Source organism: Leptidea sinapis, chromosome 2 (genome assembly GCF_905404315.1).
Source record: "Leptidea sinapis chromosome 2, ilLepSina1.1, whole genome shotgun sequence".
Taxonomy (NCBI): Eukaryota; Metazoa; Arthropoda; class Insecta; order Lepidoptera; family Pieridae; genus Leptidea; species Leptidea sinapis.
In genome coordinates, this window is record NC_066266.1 from 4,791,400 (window position 1) to 4,816,438 (window position 25,039).

At 35.0% G+C, this 25,039-nt stretch overlaps 1 protein-coding gene and 1 long non-coding RNA gene across 3 annotated transcripts in view; both read left to right on the plus strand.

The window, feature by feature from the left end:
• Nucleotides 1-25,039, plus strand: part of LOC126976724 (sperm surface protein Sp17) — a 131,556-nt gene that overhangs the window by 34,574 nt on the left and 71,943 nt on the right. The window lies entirely within an intron of this gene.
• On the plus strand, nucleotides 1,387-2,880 carry LOC126976775 (uncharacterized). 2 transcript variants are annotated; one of them, XR_007731979.1, is made up of 3 exons: nucleotides 1,387-1,535; nucleotides 2,127-2,279; nucleotides 2,741-2,880. It is a non-coding gene; the product is annotated as an uncharacterized LOC126976775 (long non-coding RNA). The 2 variants fall into 2 exon arrangements; XR_007731980.1 differs by having other exon boundaries at nucleotides 2,127-2,266; nucleotides 2,741-2,879.

Sequence of the window (25,039 nt, forward strand, 5' to 3'; positions counted from 1 at the left end):
CCAGATGTCGCTAATATCAGCCACAATTTAAGGCAACATTTTATTGAATAGCAGCATCTAGTGGGAAATGTTGGAACTTAAAGCATTACTACGTCCAAACGTGCTCAATCATTACATTTAAGAAACAGTACCTTATGCCTCAGTTTTACATATTGAACAAATATTCTGTCACTAGATGTAATGATTTTCCCTGAAACTAATATTTAGGAGTTATTTATTGGGTCTACTACTTGAAGATGAGTTAGTGAGTATTTTTTTGGTAAATCATAAATAATTAAATTCAAACTGTTTTACTTTGCGAAATATTAGTAGTAGCTCTGTGTAAAGTTTCATCGTATGCCGAGCATAGATGTCACTTCTGTCTTATATAACACAGGACACTGTCTGTCTTACATCAAATTAACCGTGGTGACTGCCTCTATTTTTCACAGTTTTTTATCATAACATGCTGACATAGTCACTATATTCCCATGCAGCGTTCTTCTACGTCTTTGATTTTTTAGATGTTTAATATGCTATCAGGTGTTTGCAGACCGATAAGACATAGAAACAAAGAATTATGACGGCATCTGTTTCTGCCGTGAAGCAGTTATGTGAAAACATTTTTGCGTTTCTGTCTGAAGCGCGCCGTAGCTAATGAAATTACTGGACAATGATACTTAACATCTTATGTCTCAAGGTGACGAGTAGGCAATGTAGTGCCGCTCAGAATTTTTGGGACTTTTTAAGAATCCTAAGTGGAATTTCATTGGCAGGTAGTACCAATTACCAACAGCTGACGTCCTGCTCGTCTCGTCCCTTATTGTCATAAAAATAAATCATGAATAGGGTACAGTGCTTTTTTGACAGTACCAATTTTTTACGTACTGTAAAAGTCCCTGTAACAAAAATTATAGACAGTTTTAAATCATAGGTAAATAATTTGAAATATTTAAAGTAAAATAAATCATAATAAGCTTGTAAGAACTATTACAATATCAATGCTACAAATACTGCTACGATACCTACGGTCTGCTACATTGTTCTGCTACGACTCTTATTCAAAATATATCGATAAATGTTACGTAAGTAGGAAAAAATTTGCGCTCTATGAACTAGAGCAATAATACTAATAACTTTTTAATTTGAGGCAGAGTTTGTCTACGCACTGTAGCATGCGGCAGCGTAGTACTTGTAGCATCACTGTAGTGCGACTTCATGTGATCTACTAATGTACTTATGTTTAATTCAATCAAATCAAAATCGCTGAATTCATGTAGGTCGTAGAAATGACACTTACTAATGTCAAAAGGTTTCTTTTATTTTTACATTTGCCACAACTTCGGAAAAGTTTTAGCTTTTTCGTATCATAAATTAACTCTATTTCAATATAAAATTTGTAAAATGACGCAACAAAAATAATCAAATGTCAAATTCTGCCATAAATGTCTTACACGAGTAAATCAAAGAAATAAATGTAAATTAATATGTAAAAACACAAGAACGTATTAAGTAAAGTAGATGCATCAATTTACATACACCGTAAATAAATAAAGGTAATTTTTGAGCATTTTATTAGCGACCATCAAAAATAATGTAACTAAATTTTTAAATACATGATGCAGTTTCTGGTAATAGTATCTAGTACCTTATGCTTTCTTTGCCAATCTCTCAAAGTATCAAAATTGAATTATAATATACCATGCAAATATAGTAAGAAGCGCTTATAACGATATTGTTTAGAAAAAATATAATTTGAGTACAGGGTAAAAATATTTTTGTTTACAAAACTATTTTTTCTATTACAGAAAGGAACGAGACGAACAGCACGGACAGCTGATGGTAATTGATACGCTCTGCCCATTACAATGCAGTGCCGCTCAGGATTGTTGAATTACCTCAAACAATTCTAAGCGGCACTACAATTGCGCTCATCACCTGGAGACATAAGATGTTAAGTCTCATTTACCCAGTAATTTCACTAGTTACAGTGCCCTTCAGATCAAAAAACAATGATATTTACACATTACTGCTTCACGGCAGAAAAAGGCGCCGTTGTGGTACCCATAATCTAGCCCGCATCCTGAGCAAAGGATACGTGCACCATATGACAATGATTCAGGTACTGACAATGCAAACGCCCTCAGGATGCCACTGGACTAAGCCGGCACCCTGCGCACCAGAGATGTAGCAACTTGCGCAATAGATATCGAAGATGCTCTAGTATTTTGAAGCCAGCTTCTAAAATTACAGCCATAGAATACCAATAGCAGACATGTGAGCCGGGGTATTATCTTCAAGTAACAAAAAATTTTTACTAATCTTGCCTCGCCGTTTCTCACGAATGACGTAACGCACTGACATCCCGGTGCCAAACGATATATAACGATAAATGAGGGTACGGGTCACCTGATGTTAAGTGATCACCGCCGCCCACATTTTCTTGCACAACCAGAGGTATCACAAGAGTCGGCCCTTTAAATAAGTGCACACGCTTTTTTTGAAAGTACCCTACTACTACTATATAGTATCGTCCAGGAAACACCGTACAAGGAAGCTCATTCCATAGCTTTGTTGTATGTGAAAGAAAGTTCCTTGTAAGGCGCACTGTGGAGAAACGCCACATAAACAGATGGTGCCTTAATTTTCATAGGAATATGGTAAAATTTTATAAAAATGATACTACAAGAAATAAAAAAGACAATGGGATCACATATCATCAGTAATTTCTATGTAAAATAACACAAAGCGTATGTTACAGAATTTGAAAGATGCCATTGAGTGTCAAGATACCACGCACACAAGCATGTAATAGTTGCCGTAATAAAAAGCTATTGTTCTTAGTGTGAGTTTAATCTTTAATCTAAGGTTATCTACATTAAATTAAAAATAAATGCTAATGTTAGTATGTGATAGTTTAATTCAAGCATAACTCTAGTTATATTTTTTTTAGAAATTCAAACAAGTGAGATTCAAAGACACTATGGATAACACATAAAAAACATAAACTTTTAACATGCATTACCTACTCATTTTTTGTACACAAGTACATCCAACAAGTTGCGGAATCTTTTACAAATTGTATATTAAAATACTAAAATAACATTTATAAGCCTCATTTATTATTCACAAGGGGTGACGCTATTATTAGATACTTGTAGGGATACTAACAATATCTGAATAGACACAACTAACAACTACTATAACAGTTGATTAACTTGCGTGTCCGTTCATTGCAACACCTCTAAGCCAAATGTGACCAAAGAGTATATAACGTAATATACGTTAAAGAAACGTCGAAAAAACGAAAAGCAGTCATTTGAGAAAAGTTTGAATTAGTAGTAATTACAGTTTGGCGATTTCCGACGAAGTATAATCCAGCTAAGTCTGAAAGTTCCTTAAATTCGAATTCAAATTCGTTCGAACAGCTCCATAAAACGTAGTGGATTTCGGCTATCTCCGTTTTTTACTAGATTGAAGCTGTCATCTGTCAATCTATCAATGACTGCACGTTTCATACAATCGAGTGAATCGCTTTTGTCTTGGAGAGTTTCGCTAGGCTGAAAGTGACTAATTTAAAATATTGTTAGCCAAGTTAGTGCACCAATCAAATTTTAGTAGACGTAGGTTGGCAAACTTAGCTCAAACAGCCAATCAGAAACAAGCTCCTTTTGGCTGGATTAAAATACTAATAAACTATTTTTATTTTACCAAATAAATTTTATATGACAGTCGGAAATGTGACAGACAGGTTGGCCAAACTGTCTAAATGTCAATACATAACTTTTAACTTTGATTTTACATTAGAATTCCATATAAAACACACTTTAACACGACTATTTCCTTCAACAAAGTTTTAATTTTTTTTGAATAAGTTCGGTCACTACCATGGATCACATGTTTAAATTTGGTGCACCAGTGTGCCTAAAAAACGGTGGACCATTTGCACCAAAAATATCCTGTGAAACTTGATAAACTTGTTCTGTATGGTAAATTTTCAAGCACAAATAATAACCGCCCGCAAGTAAATTTTATCCATGTTCGAGAGTATGCTCCGACAAATTGAAAACAAAAGACTTCCATTTCTAAAAGTTTTCAAAAGATATTCTATTACATTTGTTAATCAATATTCCAGCTGTACTTTCTGTATTTACTTTTTAATTTCCAAAGAGTTTGCACCTTCTTCTCACATTTATTTAAAAAAAACTCATTGTTACCCTTCATAATATTTCATTTGCATTTTTAACTGCGACTACGTTTGTTTCAAGACGTATAGATTTTCTAAACAGGTAAATAACGATACTACGCAACACAAAGCTACTTCCTTTGAATATCCTCGCAGCGGTACCTACGTAAAGCCAAGTTCACATTAAATATTCTTGACGCGTCAACGTACGACAGAGATTTGAATGTCTGTTATAAATATTTCTGTATGTAGAATTTCTCGAGTGATAAGGTAGGAACTATTTATAATTAGGTTATATCAATGTTGAAGGTAATTTGATATTAACTATGCATTCGTCGCGCAAGCTACACAATATATTCAAATGAATGTTAAAGACACAAAAAATAAATAATTGTTGAGTTTTTCTGATCAGATTTGCAAATAGGTGGTGAAGTTGATGTTAGAAATATTTTTATGAGATTACATGTTTGAATGCAACTTACTCGACTTTAGACGATTTTTTTATAAGGGACGAGACGAGCAGGACTTTCAGCTGATGGTAGTTGTTACGTCTTGCCCATTACAATGCAGTGCCGCCCAGGATTCTTGAAAGCTCAAAATTTTGGAGCAGCACTACGATTGCACTCGTCACCTTGAGATATAAGATGATAGTCCCATTTGCCCAGTAATTTTACTAGCTACGGCGCCCTTCAGACAGAAACACAATAATACGTACATATTACTTCTTCACGGCAGAAATCTAGCCGGTATCCTGTGCAAAGGAGCCTCTCACTGATATTCTCAGGAATAAACATCTAATATTTAAATGATTGAAATAGTTAAAATAAGTGAATAGAAAATCATTATTATAAAGTATATAATACAAGGTTTCAATCAACTTTACTGCAAGTGCGACTTAATATATCATTTTGATGAACTTGGAAAGATGAACTCTGTGAACGACTGGACTGGCACTTGGCGTTGTGTAGAGACGTCGCTTCATTGTGTGTTTTCTACCGCATTTATCACGGGGAGTATTCCTAAGAGCTGTTTTACCTTATTCCTGCCGCTGAATTTCACCATCGCAAGACACCCCCCAAATTAGGATATCATCCCCACAAACTGAATTCCACTGGTGTTGCAAGAGAATGTGGGTGACAGTGATCACTTTACACAAGATACGCTCGTTTGTGCCTCCTTTCCGTAAAAAAAGATGAGTAAAGACAAAAATAATGTTTCCTAGAATTGTAAAATTGTATTAAAAACATTTTAAGTTTTAAGTATTATTTTCTCAATACAAATAAAAATGCACGTAAACTTTGAAGTTTTATTAAATGTTTAAAAACACAATATGTTCAAACTTGAGCAGACCCTAAATTAACACTGCGATTTTTGATTTATTTTAATATGATTTTTTGATGATCAATAAGTTTATTTTTAATATACTGGACTATGTTTCTTATATTTTTAGTCCTTAGGCATTGTATTATTTGTTTTAGATTTTATATCATTTACACAAAGATTTAAGTAATAAGATACCTCTTTCTTGCAATTTTAAACTCATCTTTATATAATTATATAATAATACAGCATTATAAAATAAATAGTTTTTGACCAAATGTTTGTTACTCCTGTTACAATAAAATTATTATTGGGTTTGTTATAAACTGAAAATAGAACACTGAGAACAACATTTACACGAGATTCAGACTAGTTATGTATTTAGTCGTATTATAATCATTCACACCACATATTTTGTTGTGGAAGATAAGACAAGATCATTGTACAATTTCATCATTATCATCAGCCGGTAGACGTCCACTGCTGAACAAAGGCATCCCCCAAAGATTTCCACGACGATCGGCTGCCCATCCAAAGTATTTCGGCGATCTTGACCAGATCATCGGTCCATCTGGTGAGCGGCCTACCAACACTGCGTCTTCGGGTGGCCATTCGAGGAAATTACTGCCCCACGGCAATCTATCCGTCGAACTATGTGCCCTGCCCACTGCCACTAAGACAGTTTCGCAATCATTCGGGCTAAGTTAGCACGTACCGTAAGTCATCATCATTCTGTTTAAATAATAAATAAATGGCTTATAGTCGATCGTTAGTATCTACAACATTTGTCGCATTAACAATTCTCACAATTGCATATTCTAACGGCGCACAGCTGAACACGCCCTTACCTCTCATACAACGCTCACAGTTCTCGCGACCTCCATCCCGAACGCACGTCCGCGACACCACGCCGGTGTCCGATAACCGTTCCTTAAATCAGTAACAGTGGATTTATTCAGGAAATACTTTAAAATTGTCGAGGAGAGGTTCTTTCCAGGTACGTTTTCAATTTTTAATTCAGCTTTAAGTTAAATTGTATTTAATTAAGGACCCAAGCGAATGAATTTACAGTTTATTTGTTCTGCAACATGATCTTTTATTGATTTTTTAAGAACCTTACATACAAACATAATCATTACGCCTACTACATCATTTATTGTATAAGATATTTTAATAAAGAATTTCTTTTTATCGTACTGAAAAAATTTAATTATTTAATTTGCTTAATTATGTACCAAGGTATGTATTATTCATTCTGTTGTCTTTCTATATTTTACTGTGTTTTTAGACAATTAATTTTATTATTATTATTTGTGACAACTCTCCATTTTATTTAAAATATTGAGAAATATTAAATTGGATATCGTTTAAATATATCATCTGAAAATCAGTCGTTTTAATTAACACATTCAAGTGATCGTCGGTTCAATAAATATATTGGCACTGCTGACAGATTTACGTTATTGCGATCATTTGATTGAAGTTTGTACTGGAAATAAATTCAATTCTCAATATTTTAAGACATACTTTGATCTCTCGGATTGTCGCTTTTAGTCTGCATACGATTGAATTTTGATATAATCCGGCTAATTTCATAATTAGATTAAACTTTCCATTGAATCATCGTCAATTCTAATATTCTTTTTTAATAAAAAACGTTCAATTAGTATGAATTGTTCGTATCTAAAATACTTTTGCAAATGAAACAAGAGAAATTATAATAATGTTAATTTATATTTATTTTTAAGGTTCCGTAGCCAAATAGCAAAAAACGGAACCTTTATAGATTCGTCATGTCTGTCTGCGTGTCCGTCCGTATGTCACAGCCATTCTTTTCCAAAACTATAATAACTATACTGTTGAAACTTGATAAGTAAATGTATTTTGTGAACTGCATTAATACAAAAATAGAAAAAAAAAATAACAGAACATGTGGCACGTCAACGCCACACATTGTTCAAGACTGGCTCGAGTACGTCCACTTGGGCGTAGAATTAGTTGCCGCAACTTGCGACTACGCCTACGGTATCTTGTTGGAGCGCATCGGAGACCAATACTTAATCTAAGCTTGTGAATTTAATATTAACGCTATGAAAGAACATTATGTATATTTTTTTATTTAAAGCGATGGCAATGAGACGGTTGCCTCACACTATAGTATAATAAAAATATTAATTAATTATTTTCAGTATACTCAATTACAAGTAAAGTGCGTTTATACTTCATTTTACTTTTAAAAGTGCATCAATTTTACTTAAGATTACATAGCTCGATTTCTTTTAGATCGTATATGTGGCAATTTATGTAAATCGGACATCTTGCCGTGGGTGAAAATCACGTATAAAATAACGTTACATACATAGATACATCCGACACTAATAAATATAAAGCGCTTCTGAAAATAAGCCCATATTTACTTAGACGATGTGATGTGATGTTATAAAGTTGGTTGTGCTACTTTTAACCAATTTCCTTGTAAACAAGTTTGTTAATTCAAATTTAAAATATTTTATTTAAAATTGGATATAAAAACACTTATACCATATCAAACTACGCATTTGTATATGAAAGCCTTAGACCTGACAAGAACGAGCGCAAGAAACTCAGCGGGCTTCTTATATTACCAGTGGGAGGCTCGTTTGCACAGGATGCCGGCTAGATTATAGGCGGCCACATCGGCGCCTATTTCTGCCATGAAGCAGTTATGTGTAAACATTACTGTGTTTCGGTCTGAAGGGCGCCGTAGCTAGAGTAATTACTGGGCAAATGAGACTTAACATCTTATGTCTTAAGGTGACGAACGCAATTGTAGTGCCGCTCAGAATTTATGGGTTTTTTAAGAATCCTGAGCGGCACTGCATTGTTGTGGGTAGGGCGTATCAATTACCATCAGCTGAACGTCCTGCTCGTCTCGTCCCTTATTTTTATAAAAAAAAACCGCCAGCAGCGGAAAAGGAACAATTTGTATGTGTATTATTAGTATTCCACGCGGACGAAGCGGGTAAAAGCTAGTAAATTATATTTCTTATTAATTTTACGCTAGTAGAAGTATGGGGCTTAACTAGTGAACAGATATTATGAAAGGGCATAGATAATTGGGTCAGAATTAATTAATTAACGCTTCTGCACGTAGCGCTCTCTACGCGAGTTATTCCTGTAACCCTTTCCCAGCATCTGTTATAAGCGTTTAGTAATAACTGTTATATTTGAGCGCTATATTGAAGAGAGAATTAATTAAAACCTATAGTATTTTTCCTGCTTTATTATCGCAACGTTGGTCCAATAGTAATGCTTTTGAGCAATCGATGAATAATAATTATAATAATATAACAATATTGACACACTTTCACACAATTTATCTTGCCCCAAACTAGGCATAGACTGTACTATGGGTACAAGACAACGATATATTTAATACGATATACTTACTTAAACATACATAAATACATATAAACATCCACGACTCGGCAACAAACATTCATATTCATCATATAAATGATTGCACCTACCGGGATTCGAACCCGGGACCTCTACCTTAGTAGTCCGGGTCACATATTTAAATAGTAAAACATATTCATAATCTATAATTACATAAAAAGTATAAAAATCCTGCTACTTATTGAAGAATTTTAGTTTAGGAGAAAATAACTGTATAATCCTTTTTTTTTAATTCCAAAAAAAATCAGGTTATACGGAATTTGCTTCAAGGTACTTAGACCTAGTATAAAGTATTTGCCAAAGTACAGACGATTAGGCGTGTTATGCGAAAACTAATTATGATAAATAGTAAAATGTATTCATAGTACAGGATCTGGCTGCAAGATTGCTGCAGTCATAGAGTTCTTCTTCTTGACACTCTTGACAGACCGGTGGTGGTCATCACGGAGTGAAATCTTTTGGGGCAGATGTGACCCGCCCCACGAGCATTCGCCATTTTTCCCAGCTGGCTGGCAGTCTGTAACACTTGTTGAATGGACCGCCCACAGCAGAATTCATTTGGTCGGTCCATCGCATGGGCGACCTTCCTCGCCCTCTGGTGCCCTCCACTTTGCCCTGCATGACAAGGCACTCAATGGACTCACTCTCGCGCCTGGAGACTTGTCCGAAGAACTAAAGGATGCAACTCTGTATAAACACCGAAAGGCATTTTATTTTTTGCAAAGTTCTTGGAGAATGGAGACGTTGGTGCGAAACTCGGTCTATGAAACTCCCAGCATTCTCCACCAGCACCACATCTCCAGAGAAGAAATTTTCTTTCATAGAGTACTTTCATGATCATAGAGTAGTTAATTATAATCTATTTTTAAAAGATGCTCATAAAAAGAGGAATTTAGTTTGGCCAGGTTGCCTTTTAAAATGTGCACGCCAGTATTTTTAAATCAAAATTTACCTACTTTAAGGAAAAAAATTGAACCTTCACATTTCAAGTTGTCTAGATATATTCCTGAGAAGTGGTGTGTTTTTTTTAATATAAGTACTAGTGTAAGCAAAATTGCTTCCGAAAAGTCAATTAACATTATTTAAATTAAAATAACTGTTAAACGTATCTATCTTGCAGCCGGATCTTAGACTATATATATTATATATTTAAAAATACAACCAAACTATGGAATGAGCTTGTGCTTTGTCTCTAGGTCGAAAGCGCGTATTATTATATATATAAGTATCCTTAAAGGCCATCCAACGCTCCTGTGATTCCACTGGTGTTGCAGAAGATTGTGGGCGGTGGTGATCACTTAACATCAGGTGACGCGTACACTCGTTTGTCCCCCTCTGTCATAAAAATATGTAAAAGATCAAGAACTAATTTTCTCAAGTGCCGAGTAACAATTTTGTAATAGCATAAATATATTAAGTGAAAATCTTTTCTTGTCAATATTATGCACTTTCTTCTCAAAGGTTCACAACCAAAGTATCTTTTTACTACAGAATTATTCATTTTTGCAATAAATCAATCAACACACAACTACTAATAAATCCTTAAAAGCATTAATTATAATTGAGTTTATGCATGAATTATTAAATATACTAATACAACTTCATTGGCATGTGAATATTTAAAACTGCCCAGAAAACTAATTCCGCTTCAAATCACAAAAAATAAATAAAAAGATAATAGATTTCTCCCATGTTTTATTTATTTAACCGTCTGGACTGGAGTTTACTCACCGACTAGTTTCGGACCAATCTGAGAGCTTCATTAGGGTGAGCTCGCGGTCACGTCCCGTCTAGCACTATGAATTTGCGCTCGTAGCGCACGGTTGGCAGGCACTTTTGGTCGTTTAGCAACGCGAGTGTCAAAGTAAGTAGCAGAGAATGTCGACAACACCTCTCTTAAAGCCTCGCCTAGTATTGGAATACTGGGTCTCGTAATCTCGAGCGATTGCCAATTCCGTGGCCATCTGGAGAGCAAAACCAAATTGGGTTTGAAGAAGCTGGGTGTCATAAATAGGGCACGGCAATCCTTCAAGCTGGCCCACATTCTAGCGCTCTATAAAGCGCAGGTCAGGCCACATATGGAGTAATATTGTGACAGCAATCTGTCACCTCTGTTAGCTCGAACAATTTGACCGCGTGCAACATAGAACAGCTCGAATTGTCGGGAACCAAGTGCTCTGTGAACGCTGGATCACTTGGCGTTGCGTGGAGACGTCGCTTCACTGTGTGTCTTCACCGCATTTATCACGGGAAGTGTCCCAAAGAGCTGTTTCACCTGATTCCTGCCGTCGAATTCCACCTTCGCACACTGCAAATTAGGATATCCCCACCATGTGGATGTGTGGCGTTTCCTTCTTCCTCCGACGTACAAAAAAGTACAACATACCTTAAAAAAATAACCTTAAAGGCCGGCAACGCTCCTGTGATTCTTCTGGTCTTGCAAGAAAATGTGGGCGGCGGTGATCACTTAACACCAAGTGACCCGTTTGTCCTCCTTTTTCCATAAAAAAGGGACCACCCCTAGTATCTATTAAAATTTAATTTAGATAGGTACTATTGTTTGTCAGAGAAAGATCTATCATGTATACACGACTTTATGTCTAGTGAATACCAGTCCTTTGTATCTATTATTAGGTCACATGAGTTCTTCCCTCCATCTTTGTGTCTATTTGTGTCACCGAGCCATTGTCATTGAGGCTTTTTTGCTCTGAAACATTTCAATCATGAGTAAAGCCTGCATGTTTTGATATGTGACCTTTTGTAACGTTTGTTGGTTAACGAAAGGCTTTTATGCTGGTTTAATTTGTTTCAATTTATTAGCCATCAACTTTTTAGCTTTAATGACGATGCCTTTATAAGAATTAACTTTAACTAAACGAATGTTCCATAACCAAGTGTGACAGCTTAAGTTAGCCTAGAAGTGGTAATTAACATTTTATTCTTGTTTCTATAGTACTATGTTTTTAATAACTATATTATATTAGTTAAAAACATCCCTAATTTTAAAATCTTTAAATTAAGATCTGACAGATTCTCTTGGTCATATTTCTTTTCTGCAGCATAGAAAAAGAATCAACATCAGCAGTATTATCCCATCATAATATACCATATGACATATAGAGAACATACCATATACATTAGAGAACGAATCTTTTTTACTGCGTATGTAGCAGAACTAAGTCTACTCCATAAGTTTTCTGAGGGCCCCATTGGAGTTTGGAATCTAACGTTATTCCAAGTAAAACGGCGGTATCAACTATTATTGAATATAATTATTGAATTATAGCAATGTAATGTGTATTAAAGACATATTAATATAAAAATTCCAATATTGACAATCGGATATTTGTATGCCGATATTTTGGCAAATTGAGGTGTTTTGTTTTGAGGAGATTGTTAAGAAGTGTGTTACCACGATTCATACAAATAAATTAATTTCCTTTCATTTTCTAATCTCTCGTTTTTAAGCTGTATGTCGATTGACACTTGTTTAGCATGTCAAAGTAAGCTCTAATTCCAAACAGCACAGCACTTCCGTGAATTATTACGTCTGTGAACTTCTTATGTTGCCCTACCTTAGTCAATTGTGATAAGAACCTATAAGGACAGCTTGGGGATGCCCAAAGAAATTTCGACATTCATAGGGCTAAGATTAACAAGAGATTTTCCTAGTGTACAATGTGGTTGAACTAAAGTTAAATCAAATCAATCAAAAGTGTCAGAACTGCCAGTGGGAGGCTCATTTGCATAGGATGCCGGCTAGATTATGGGTACCACAAATGCGCCTTTTTCTGTTTCTGCCGTGAAGCAGTAATGTGTAAGCATTACTATGTTTCGGTCTGAAGGGCGCCAGAGCTAGTGAAATTTTACTAGGTAGATGAGACTTAACATCTTGATTCTTAATGAGACGAGCACAATTGTAGTGCCACTCTGAATTATTGGGTTTTTCACGAATCCCGAGCAGCATTGTAATGTTAATGGGCAGGGCGTATCAATTACCGTCAATCATCAGTCTCGTCCCTAACTGTCAAAAAAAAAAACTGCAAAGGAAATAAGTCATTCTTTCACGTAATATGCTCTGTTCAAATATTTGCATTTGCAAGTGTTGGTACTTCAATATGAACATCTAATCATCCATACCGCTCTCCGATAGTAGAATGCCTACGTCAAAGCTTTACTGAGGTTATTTTATATACAAACGGGCGCACACGACATTATCTGCGCATTATAATAATCAGGGGCGTGGATTCCATATAAGCATTTAGGTAGTGCCTATCTTAACAACAACCTAAATTAATATATACCACTAGTAATAAAGTTAATTTAGTTCCGTTATTTTATAACCAAATTTCCACCCAATAGTTAGTTTAAGCTTACTTACTTTTAAAACCACAAAATTTACATGTCGAGGGTAAATCACAACGTCAAACTCTTCTATATTATAAACATAGGAACGTCTATCTATAGTGCCTACCTTGCTAGAAAAGCAATGCACGTCCCTGATAATAATAATAATAATGATTTATTCAAGTCTTGTTATATATGGATACAGAATATTTTGTGCCTTGTTCCCGTCCTTTCGAAAGCTTATGACATAATTATTAGCAAACTCACGAAATAGGTGTGTGTGTGTGTGTTAAATACAATAAATATGGACATAAAATACTCTTACTTATCATCAGGGCCTAGCCTGGGTATGTCAGACTCGATGCTATTACTACACCCATACCGACTAAAAACCCTCTTCTGGCGTCAACCTCTTCTTCCCTCACAGAATTGTGTGTATGTGTGAGACTTTTTTTTGTATAATCTATGTTAGTAAGTCAAACCAGTTAGAAAGATTAGAGATTACACGAATGTTGCGACCGCTAGATTAGTGTACTTCAGTTATTTTCACAGCATCATGACGTACGGTATATTACTATGGGGTCATGCTGCTGACATTGATATAGTGTTTGCTCTGCAAAAGAGAGCCGTTCGTGCTATACATAAGCTTGGTCTCTCAAAGAAAAATTTAAAGAAATAAATATTATGACTGTTCATTGTCAGTACATTTATGAAAATTTAATATATGTTCACAAAAATCGCCTTTTTGCTCTTAATAGTGATTTTCATTATTATAACACTAGAAATAAGGGATTGCTTGTAACTAATTCTAGTCGGCTTCATAAGATACATAATAGCTTTAAGGGTAAATGTATACACTTTCTGTGACCCACATATAAAAAGTGATTTTGATTTGATTTGATTTGACACCAGCTAGATGGGAACAGACAAGTGAACAGCAATTCTTATTCTTATTTATAATAGGGATCATATTGTTTATTACTTCGGGTATTCAGATCGTCGTAGCATAATGGCATAATATGCTAAAAATGTATGATAACTGCTAACAAAAATATCCTACAATTTATTAATAAATTAGCTAGACTAAGCTATAATGCCAACACAGGAGGATTCGAAGTTGCTAAAGATTGGAATATCTTCATCATCATTATCATCATCATCAGCTGGAAGACGACCATTACGGCCTGGACAAAGGCCTTCGCCAAAGATCTCCACGACGATCTTGCGCTGGATATAAAAATAAATATCTGCATATTCCAATTTAGAGATTTTTATTTCAAAATTTTATTTTAAATCACTTATTGAACTCACAATAACATTCAAATATATTGCAAGGCATATTTAGGGGACTATCTCACACTGACGGTATATAGGTGCTTCCAGAGGACAGGAAAAGTATTAATACATATAACTTTGCGTATTTTAATAAACATGGTTGCTTTAAGCCTCATTTATTATTCCACCTAAAACAATATCAACAAAGCTCAATACACAGAAGGTTGACGATCCCTGGTTGCCCGTATAAACAGGCATCAGATAGCGAATTCGGTCGAGGCTATTTTCCACTGTCTATTCAAATAGATTATCTGTATTTCGCGTTCACTGTTACTGAATATTAAATATGCCTTTGTTACGGCCTAAACGTTTTACATGCGGTCCATGTACTCGTACAAACATATTGCGTGAAGTTGCGTTTCGTGATCAGGGGTAAGAAACCTTTATTAAGGTTGATTTCTTTTACATTCCATTTTTAACAGCTGGTTCGTTGTGAGGAGCTGGTGTCTCAAGTAGGTTAATACTGTATTACAGACCACCAGGACCTCACCTCTAGATATAAGGATTAGAATTATTAAAACATTATACATTAGTAGCTAGAGAAGCATTAATAATTACAATAGATCACTTTACTTTTTATTATTATGAATTACTATTATTCGATGCATATTAATAATTTCCCATACTCTTTATCATTAATTCAGATAAAATGGTGTATTTTAATCACTGTGCGCCTATTTTGTGTGAAAACGCCCTGAATTCAAGCCCTATCCTGCATGTAGTCTTAAAACGATCGAGGTGCGATGAGATTGACAACTCCACAGATAATTTTTTCAGTGCATCTAGGTTTCCTAGCGTATTAGTTATAATATTATTGTATTAGGATTGGAAGCCGCTGCGCTCCAACTAGATACCGCACTACCTAGGAACCGCCTTAGCAATAGCAATAGTAATTATTAGATGCTTGTGTGCGTGGCATCTTGACACTCAATGGAATCTTTCAAATTTTGTAACATACGCTTCGTGTTATTTTACATTGAAATTAATAAAATACAAAATACTTACAGATGATATGTGATCCCAGTATCTTTCTTGTAAGTAATATGTAATATTATCTTTGCAAAGTAATACTACACAACTCAGCATTTTTGTTTCAATTATTAGCAACAATGAAGTTATGTTTAGAACGTCATTGATTAGCAAAGTTAAACAGAACATTTGGCACGTCAAAGTCACACATTGTTCGAGACCTAGTTTTTTCTGTTCCGTGTTAGAGACTGTATCTAGTTGAGCGCAGTGGAGACCAATCCTTAATCTAAGCTCTTATATAATTTATTCATCGGTGTAAGTTTTATTAGAAATGAAAAATTATATGTAGAAACAGTTATTGTCTATATAAAATCTCCAATTACGTCCACGTTACCGTTGTATTTCATCTTAAGGCGTATCCATAATGTACACACATTATGCATATTTCCACCTGTGCGCAGTTTAATTTTCCACCCGTCTCTTTTATTAAGAAGTTTCCTCACAAAAGGCGCAATTAAGGAAACTACAAACACTAGAGTCTTGAAAAGTAATTTTCTAGCTTTTATGGCGCTCTTAAGAGTAACGATGTTTACTTGTGGAGTTTTTTCTTTTAAAGAGTATGGCAGCATTTGTAGAGGAAATAACTTGGTTTATTATTTATTTTATATTTAGCTTGCAATGCGGTTTAAAAAATATTATTATATGGAAAAGGAAGACAAACGAGCGTACGGGTCACCTGGTGCAAAATGATCACCGCCGCCCACATTCCCTTGCAGAGGAATCACAGGAGCGTTAAGGTGTACGCACTATTTAAAAGGTACCCATGTCGTATCGTCCCGGAAACAGCGCAAAAGGAAGCTCATTCCACAGCTACCGCTACACATCCAGATGGTGGGGATGATATCCTAATTTGTGGCGTGTTATGCGAAGTTAGAATTCGATGGCAGGAATCAGGTGAAACACCTCTTCGGAACATTCCCCGTGATAAATGAGATAGAAGATACACAATGAAGCTACAAAATAAATAAAACTTCAAAACGATCCCAAATTTCAGGATCTTTTTAGGGGATTTAAGGTCTAGTAGCTTATAATATGATGATAGGTAAAAACTAAGCTATAAATGGATATCAGCATTGCCAGAGGTGTTGTTGGAGGTGCCAACATGCGTTGTCGGCCTCTTTGATGAGAGTAGACTTGAAGGTTCTCATGTCGTGGTGAGCAGATTATTCTGTAAGGTACGGGTGGATTGTATTTTGATTAATGCGATGGAAAATTAAGAAACATGCCATTCAAGGCAAAAACAAAGAACTACACTCATTGGAGATGACGATATTTGCTGTTTTGATGGTTAATTGGATGAAACTGGTTCTCTAGAGGCCCTGTCCAGAGGTGTGAACATGACTCAATATGAGGCTGAATTTTTACCTTATAGACACGAAGGTATAATCCCTTTTTATGACAATATAGGGAATAAATGAGACGAGCAGGACGTTCAGCTGGTGGTAATTGATACACCTGCCCATTACAATGCAGTTCCACTAAGGATTCTTGAAAAATCCCAAAGATTCAGAGCGGCGCTATAATTCCGCTCGTCGCCTTAAGATGTTAAGTCTCGTTTGTCAAGTAATTTCACAAGCTTCCGACTTCCATTCAGACAAAAACACAATACTGCCTCACGGCAGAAAAAGGCGCCGTTGTGGTACCCATCTAGCTGTCATCCTGAGCAAAGAAGTCTGGTAAATGCTCCAACTCTTACGACACCCTTTGGCCTGGGACTTTCCTATTCTTTTTAAGAGTTAATTCCGCTAAAATTTGTCTTCACCCAAATTCGAAAATGTGTGCATCTATACGAGGTATGCTCAGGAGATATTGACTCACCTAACTCTAACAACACCTAATTCTTAGTGGAATTTACACATAAGATAACTTATACATTGAATGCCTAAAGCAGTTTTTGTTTCAATAAATAACCCCAATAAAGTATTAATCTCTGCTATATTTTAATGAAAAATTGGACTACTAAACCCCGGGGATTAAATCGCTTTTACGACTGAATACATTCAATAATTCATGATATATTTGCCAACGGATACAACTCTGGTGAGCTAGCGATTGATTGAGTTTTTAATCTGAACAAATGTGCGAAATGTATTCAGTGATATAATATTAAAACACAATATATTTTGTGGGGATTTTATGAGTTTCTGCATTTGTGATCTGGAATTCAAAATGTTCGGTCTTGTTAGATTTTTTTATAGGAATAGGAGAACAAACGAACGTACGGGTCACCTGGTGTTAAGTGATCACCGCCACCCATATTCTCTTGTAACATCAGAGGAATCACAAATGCTTTGGAAGGTGTACGCGCTTTTTTTGAAGGTATCCATGTTGTCTTGGAAACACCGCACAAGGAAGCTCATTACACAGCTTTGTTGTACGTGTGTAAGAAAGTTCCTTGAAAACCACTCCACCACCGTGGAGAAGGATCACCATCCATATAATAAATTTTATAGTTAGCCCTGTTCAAATTTGTAAGGTTAATGGTTGAGGTGATTTTTTGTCTAAAATTATATATTTACTTATATTTTCAATGTATCAAGTTTTGTGATCTGAGGTGTTCAAACTATAAACGAAATAAAAATATTATATAATAGTTTTTAATAAGACGCACAAAAACACAAAATTCCCCTTGGTATACGAAAATGTCCTGATGTTAGATAAATCGGTTAAAGATAATGGTTGAAATTTAAAATTAACATCATTTGCTGCCTTATCGTCGGTAGATGAACATAATATAAATTAACAAAAATTTTATTTTGCAAATTGAAAAATGAAATAATAGTATCATATTAATGTATTGTCACCGGTCCTCGACAAATCTACGAAGTTTGAACGAAATATCACTGTAGACAACATGTGTCTACTGTGGAAATATGGCCGTTTAAAGTGGGTCAAAATCAATAAAAAGCATGTAATTATTCTATGCTTATCTATATCTATGTTTTAAGTCAATGCGAAGTCAGAATTCAGAATTGTTTTTAAAGTTTTGACGCAATTTTTTATAGTTCCGCCGTGACATTATTTCATTACTATAACAGGGGGACATGAGATAATAATTATTGTAATTATTGAACTTAGATTAAGCATTGGTCTCCGCTGCACTCCAACTAAATACTGCAGGCGTATTCGGAACGTGCGTAAACTAATACTACGCCCAAGTAGGCGTACTCAAGCCGGTCTCAAGGCCACATGTTCTGTTAAACTTTGCTAATAATTGAAACTAAAATGCCGGGTTGCGTAGTAAAACTTTGTAAAAATAATACTACAAGACATAAGAAAGACACCGGGATCACATATCATCAGTAAGTATTTTGTATTTTATTAATTTCAGTGAAAATTAACACGATTAAGAAATTTGAAAGATGCCATTGAGTGTAAAGATGCCTCGCACACAAGCATCTATTAGTTGGCATAGTAAAAAAGCTATTGTTCTTAGGTATTGCGGTATCTAGATGGAGCGCAACGAAGACCAATCCTTAATCTAAGGAAATTAATATATTTTTTAACCCTTACAATAATTTTCAATTTAAACTCAACTATCTGTACGTTAATTGTCAGCGGGCTGAATCTTATAAACCTCAATTTAAATATTTAAAACCATAATGAAGACTTCTAAAATAGCCAGTTACATGTTAATTTGAAAAAAGATCCAAAAGAATTCAAATAGTGTTTATCTTGTGCGAAGTTAGAAATTTATACGTTCGCGAGACGAAATCGGATTTTACCGATTTTCTATTAAAAGTAAAATGGTAATACCTCAATGTCATTTGGGTGATAAAAAGCCTTTATTATCTGTGCACACACTAAAATATATTACCTCGTACATCAAGCTACCTTCTCAGTAATCAATCACCCTCTGTCAGCAATAAATCTACCAATCAGTCACTACACGCTACGCTTAAAAGTTTTGCGATAAGACACCACGTTGGTTTTACTTTACGAAAGTATAGTTTGAATTTAAGGAAAGGAGTACTTTTGTATTTGAAATTATTGTATAAATAGTGGTAGGAATTTGTGATATAATACAACAAATATAGCTTGTTTAGTTTTTTTTATGACAATAAGGTACTTGACGAGCAGGACTTTCAGCTGATATTAATTGATACGCCCTTCCCATTACAATGCAGTGCCGATCAGGATTCTTGAAAAACCCAAAAAGTACGAGCGGCACTACAATTGCACTCGTCACCCAGAGACATTAACCCCCTTATTCATAATTAATGGTCCGCTAACTTTAAACAGCCGCTAAGGAGTGTTTTTTCTCATTCTGACTTAGGTCAATAGAAGAAGACAGAGTGCGAATTAGCAATGCTTTAAGTTAGCAGACTATTATGAATAAGGGGGTATGACGTTAAGTCTCATTTTCCCAGTAATTTCCCTAGCTACCTTACCTAGATCGAAACACAATAATGCTTACACATTACTGCTTCATGACAGAAAAAGGCGCCGTTGTTTTACCCATAATCTAGCCGGCATCCTGTGCCAAAAAGCCTCCCACTGGTAAATGCCATTAGTCTGCGCCGGGGAAGCACAATGCTAAAATAGTGCTTAATTATTCCACACTGCAGCTAAAAAAATGTATATTTTATTAATACCATTTCTAAACGTTCACAAGAAATTTTTATTTAAAATGTTATATAACATTACATACGAAATATTAACATACACTAGCAATTATTATCTAGATATTGTTACAATATGTTTTAAAGCCTTTCTATCTGACGAAATTTATAATTAGAATAAATAACACTTTTAACTACGATTAAATAACGTTTTATATCTTGTGAATATCTTCAAAATGTCTTTAATGTTTTACAAGCTAATATCTCCCACCCATAGCACGAAAGAAGCGTTAAAATTTATTCAAATCGATAGAATTCTTAATTAATAACACTAGCCAGCCGTTTACTATGTTTTTATTAATTAAAATACAGCTGACCTAGTTGTCATAGTGAATAATTCAGTGGTTGTTTATTAAAACCTATTTTTATTCATTACAGTATGGCGTGACGGAAAACTTGAACACGCTCTGATGATTTTAACTTTTTAATTTGGTCAATTGAGTTAATTGTTTTGAGTTTGATAAGTAAAATCAGGCAATTTGAATATGAAATATAACCGTGCCTTAATTTTCTATCACTTGGGAATGTTAGAATAATTGTTATTTATTTGGCAAAAATACAATTCCAAATAATATATGAATTTAAAGTGTCTTGGAGTTATTGATATAGATGAAAAAGATAAGAAATTAATTAGTATTAATTGCTTGATACAGTTAGCATCTAAGAGACATACATTATACATACAATGTCTAGACACAATACATAAGACATGGAAAAATCATCATATACGAAAAACAACCAGTTTTATAAATAAAATGAAATAACCTACCCTAAACTAACTAAGTATGCGATACAGAAATTTGTTTACGCGTAAATGTTACGGTATTCCATTCGCTAGTGTTCAGAGTAAATTAATTTTCTTTGCAGTACAGACATAATTGAACTTATTCCAATTGAAATGTTCTATTATATAAAATATGGTGTATACTTATAAAAAAAAATAAGAGTTTGTATCAGCCTTTTTGTATTGCATTGAAGAGTATAGGCCGTAAATATGATCCTTGTGGGATTCTAGTCATTACTCAACACTGTAGACTCTTTTAGAGCTACCCTCTGAGAACAATTGCTGGTGTAATACTTCAGCAGTCTATACAGATCACCACGCACACCAAGCTTTGATCATTTTCTTAAGAGCATATAATATATTAATGTTTATGTTGTTGAAAGCTTTCCAAAAAAACAATATACATGAGGTTCATTCATTCATTTTTATGAAACAAACGGGTATACCTAATGCTATGGAATCATCCGCGCTCAAGAGTATTCTCATGTAACAGCAGAGGAATCTCAAAAGAGTTGCCGTAATAGGCAGTTGAATAAACGTACATTATTTTAAATTTTTATTGGTAGGTGATGGGTGAGGATCGCACTGGGGGCATCATTTTGATAGTCTTCCACTCTACCTATTGTACCAGCGCTATACCCGATTATTACATTTGAAGTTTTTGAAATAATAGTTGTGAATAGTTCGTTTAATAAAGAGTAGTAGACGCATATATTAACAAGATGACTAATATTGATCATCACCATTTTAATTTTAATGGTATACTGCTTAAATGAATCATAAATCCTAAGCTAAGGTGTTTAATTTTCATGGTGTTAATGGAACTTCGATTTCGCGGCATTCGAATTTTGTCAAAGGTTATCCCCGATTGTAACACGACTTGTGTTCAACTTGTGTAGATACTGGATAGTTTGAGGTGAAAAAGGCGTAAAACGCATTTATTTTCTCAAAATTGATTCCCATAAAATTATTTTTGATGTCAAGTCAGGGATGTAAATAATAAAAATTATGTTATTCTTCTACCCTTTTATTTTTATTATGATGACAAAGATCACATATACACCAATCGCATTCTTATAAGTAATTTAATGCTTTTATGCTCAAAAATTTCGTAAAATACTGTGCAAGTAAATATAATGATTCCGATATCCCCGCACACGGATCGCAACGCGTTGTTATTTTCAGCCGACATAAATTGCAAGTCATCCGCCATTTTAACTTAATTGTCTGCATTCAAAATGGCAGCTAATGGAGGTTTGGGTGAGAAGATTAAAACTTTGTTGTCGATTAATTTTCTGTTCAGAATATATTGCATGACGGTGCGTATTCGTAACAATGTTTTTATATGTTGATTAACAATGGCCATTTATCATTCTTAATAATGCTAATAAATTAAGTAAATATAAACATGTACTGAAGAAAATTTAACAATTTCATCAATGTATAGGCCATTGTAAAGTCTTATCAAAATAAAAACATAATTTTTAATGAAAGAAGAAAGCGAACGAGCGTACCTAATGTCAGTGATCACCACTGCCTCTTGCAGCACCAGAGGAATCACAGGAGTGTTGTCAGCCTATAAGAAAGATGTACGCACTTTTTTTGAAAGTACAGTTATATCGTCCTGGAAACACTGCACAAGAAAGCTAAAGTTATGTTAGGAATTTTTTAATAACAAATTTTATGGTAGAAATAAGCTTTTTTTAATTATACATAAAGACGTGCTTGCACAGATCCCCTTCACGGAAATCGTAGTCTTGGATGATTTCAACGGCCATAATGCCGAATGATCACGCACCACAGACTACGTCCGTACGTCCTACGGCATCCGGCTCCCGGGTGTAGGCCGTCCTTATATTAGATCTTCTGCTGACTGACTGCCCCTCTCGGAAAATCCGACCATTGCTTGGTCAGGAGTGTGGTGCCTCTCCTCTGGTGCTAGCATGCGTTCTTTTTTTACATCGTACCCTTAGCAAAGCTCGTTTCCATTCGTATTATCCCAGTTCCTGCACCGTAGCAGTAACTGATGTGTTACGACAGGGCTTATATTTTCATACCAAGATCGGTTGCCGGAAGAAACTTTTGTCTACTTTTGAGATGGTCGCGGATTGGAATAAATTGATTTTGTCCAATTAAACCCCAGAAGACTGAAGTTTGAGCGTTTACCACAAAAAAATCCCTATTTGTCGTATCACCGTTCTTCGATAAAACCTTCCATAGTATCGCCTAGTATAGGAATACTCGGTCTCGAAATCTCGAGCAACTGCCAATTCAGTGTTGATCTGGAGGGCAAAGCCAAATTGCCTTCGAAGAAGCTGGGCGTCATAAATAGAGCACAGCAAAACTTCAAGCCGGCCCATATTCTAGCGCTCTATATAGCGCAGATTTGGCCACATATGGAGTATTGCTGTTTTCTCTGGTCTGGCGCACCCCAGTATCAGCTCGATCCATTTGACCAACGTGCAATGCAGAGCAGCGTAAATTGTCGGGGACCCAGTGTTCTGTGAACGGCTGGATCACTTGGCGTTGCATAGAAACGTCGCTTCGTTGTGTGTCTTCTCCGGCATTTATCAAGGGGAGTGTTCCGAAGAGCTGTTTCATCTAATTCCTGCAGCCAAATTCCCACGACACGCCACAAATTAGTATATCATTCCCACCATCTGGGTGTCTAGCGGTCCTCCACAGTGCGGTTTGCCACGTACTACAAAGCTATTTCACGAGCTTCCTTATTTTCAAAAAAGCGCGTACATATTTTTTAAAGGCAGGCAACGCTCCTGTGATTCCTCTGGTGTTTCAAGAGAATGTGGGCGGCGGTGATCAATTAACACAAGGTGTCCAGTACACTCGCTTAAAAAAAGGATATTTGTTTCCGAGTTATTGATCATTATATGTATTTATGAAAGTTTAAGTAAGTATATCGTGTTTAATATATATTTGTCTTCCAACCATAGTAGGGGTAAAATCTAGTTTGGTTAATATATAATATATAAATATGTATAATATATGAAAAAGCATAATGGTCATTCAAGTTAACAAAAATAAATCTTTCAGAAAACTCTCAAAATGAATTCACGCAAGTTCTGTTAAAGTCTATAAAAGCTCAAAACTTTCGTCATCCAACAACTTTGGCAAAATTAATGACTTTTTTCTAGTTTGACAATGATAGATAGATATATCTTTTGTACTTCGATTGCAGTAGAAATTGGTTGGTTACGTATGTTATATTATATTAAGGTTCCTTGAAGCCTAACACCGAGTTAACTGCCAAGAAAAAATTTCCTATGGTATATAGTTATGAGGCAGTGCAGCCGATATTTATACCATGTTTGTGCTGCAGAAGATGGCAATTCGGGCTATTTATAACCTAGATCCTAAAGAATCATTAATAGAAAAATTTAAAGAAATAAACATTTTGACTGTTGCTTCTCAATATATTCTTGACAATGTTGTATATATTCATAAGCACATTGGGAATTTGCTAGAAACTGTGACAATCATAATGTTAACACCAGAAACAAATATAAACTTGTTATGCCTACTACTCGGTTAAGTCGAGATAGTCTTTAATTGGGCGATGCATAATTTGTTTTTACAATATGATTCCAGAAAATGTACAAAATGTCTGTGTGGGAAAGGCTACTATAGCATAAACGATTTTCTTAATACTAATATAATAAATACCACAGACTGGGAATGAAGCGAACACCCACACGCTCTTTAGTTATAAATGTTTATTGTACGATATTACATTGTAATGCATATTTTTATTTAAAAAAAAGGCCCGCTGAGTTTCTAGCGCCCGTTCTTCTCAGATCTGAGGCTGTCTATTTTAATGGGTGGTAGATTTTGACGTTCAATAAGTGATTTTGAATCCTATTTTGAATAAAAATATTTGAATTTGAATACAATATAATATTAAAAGGGACTGTAACTCATTTACAGTTTTTTTTTATCTCTTCTCTCTTTATTCATTTGTCGCGATTATTAAATAATTAATTA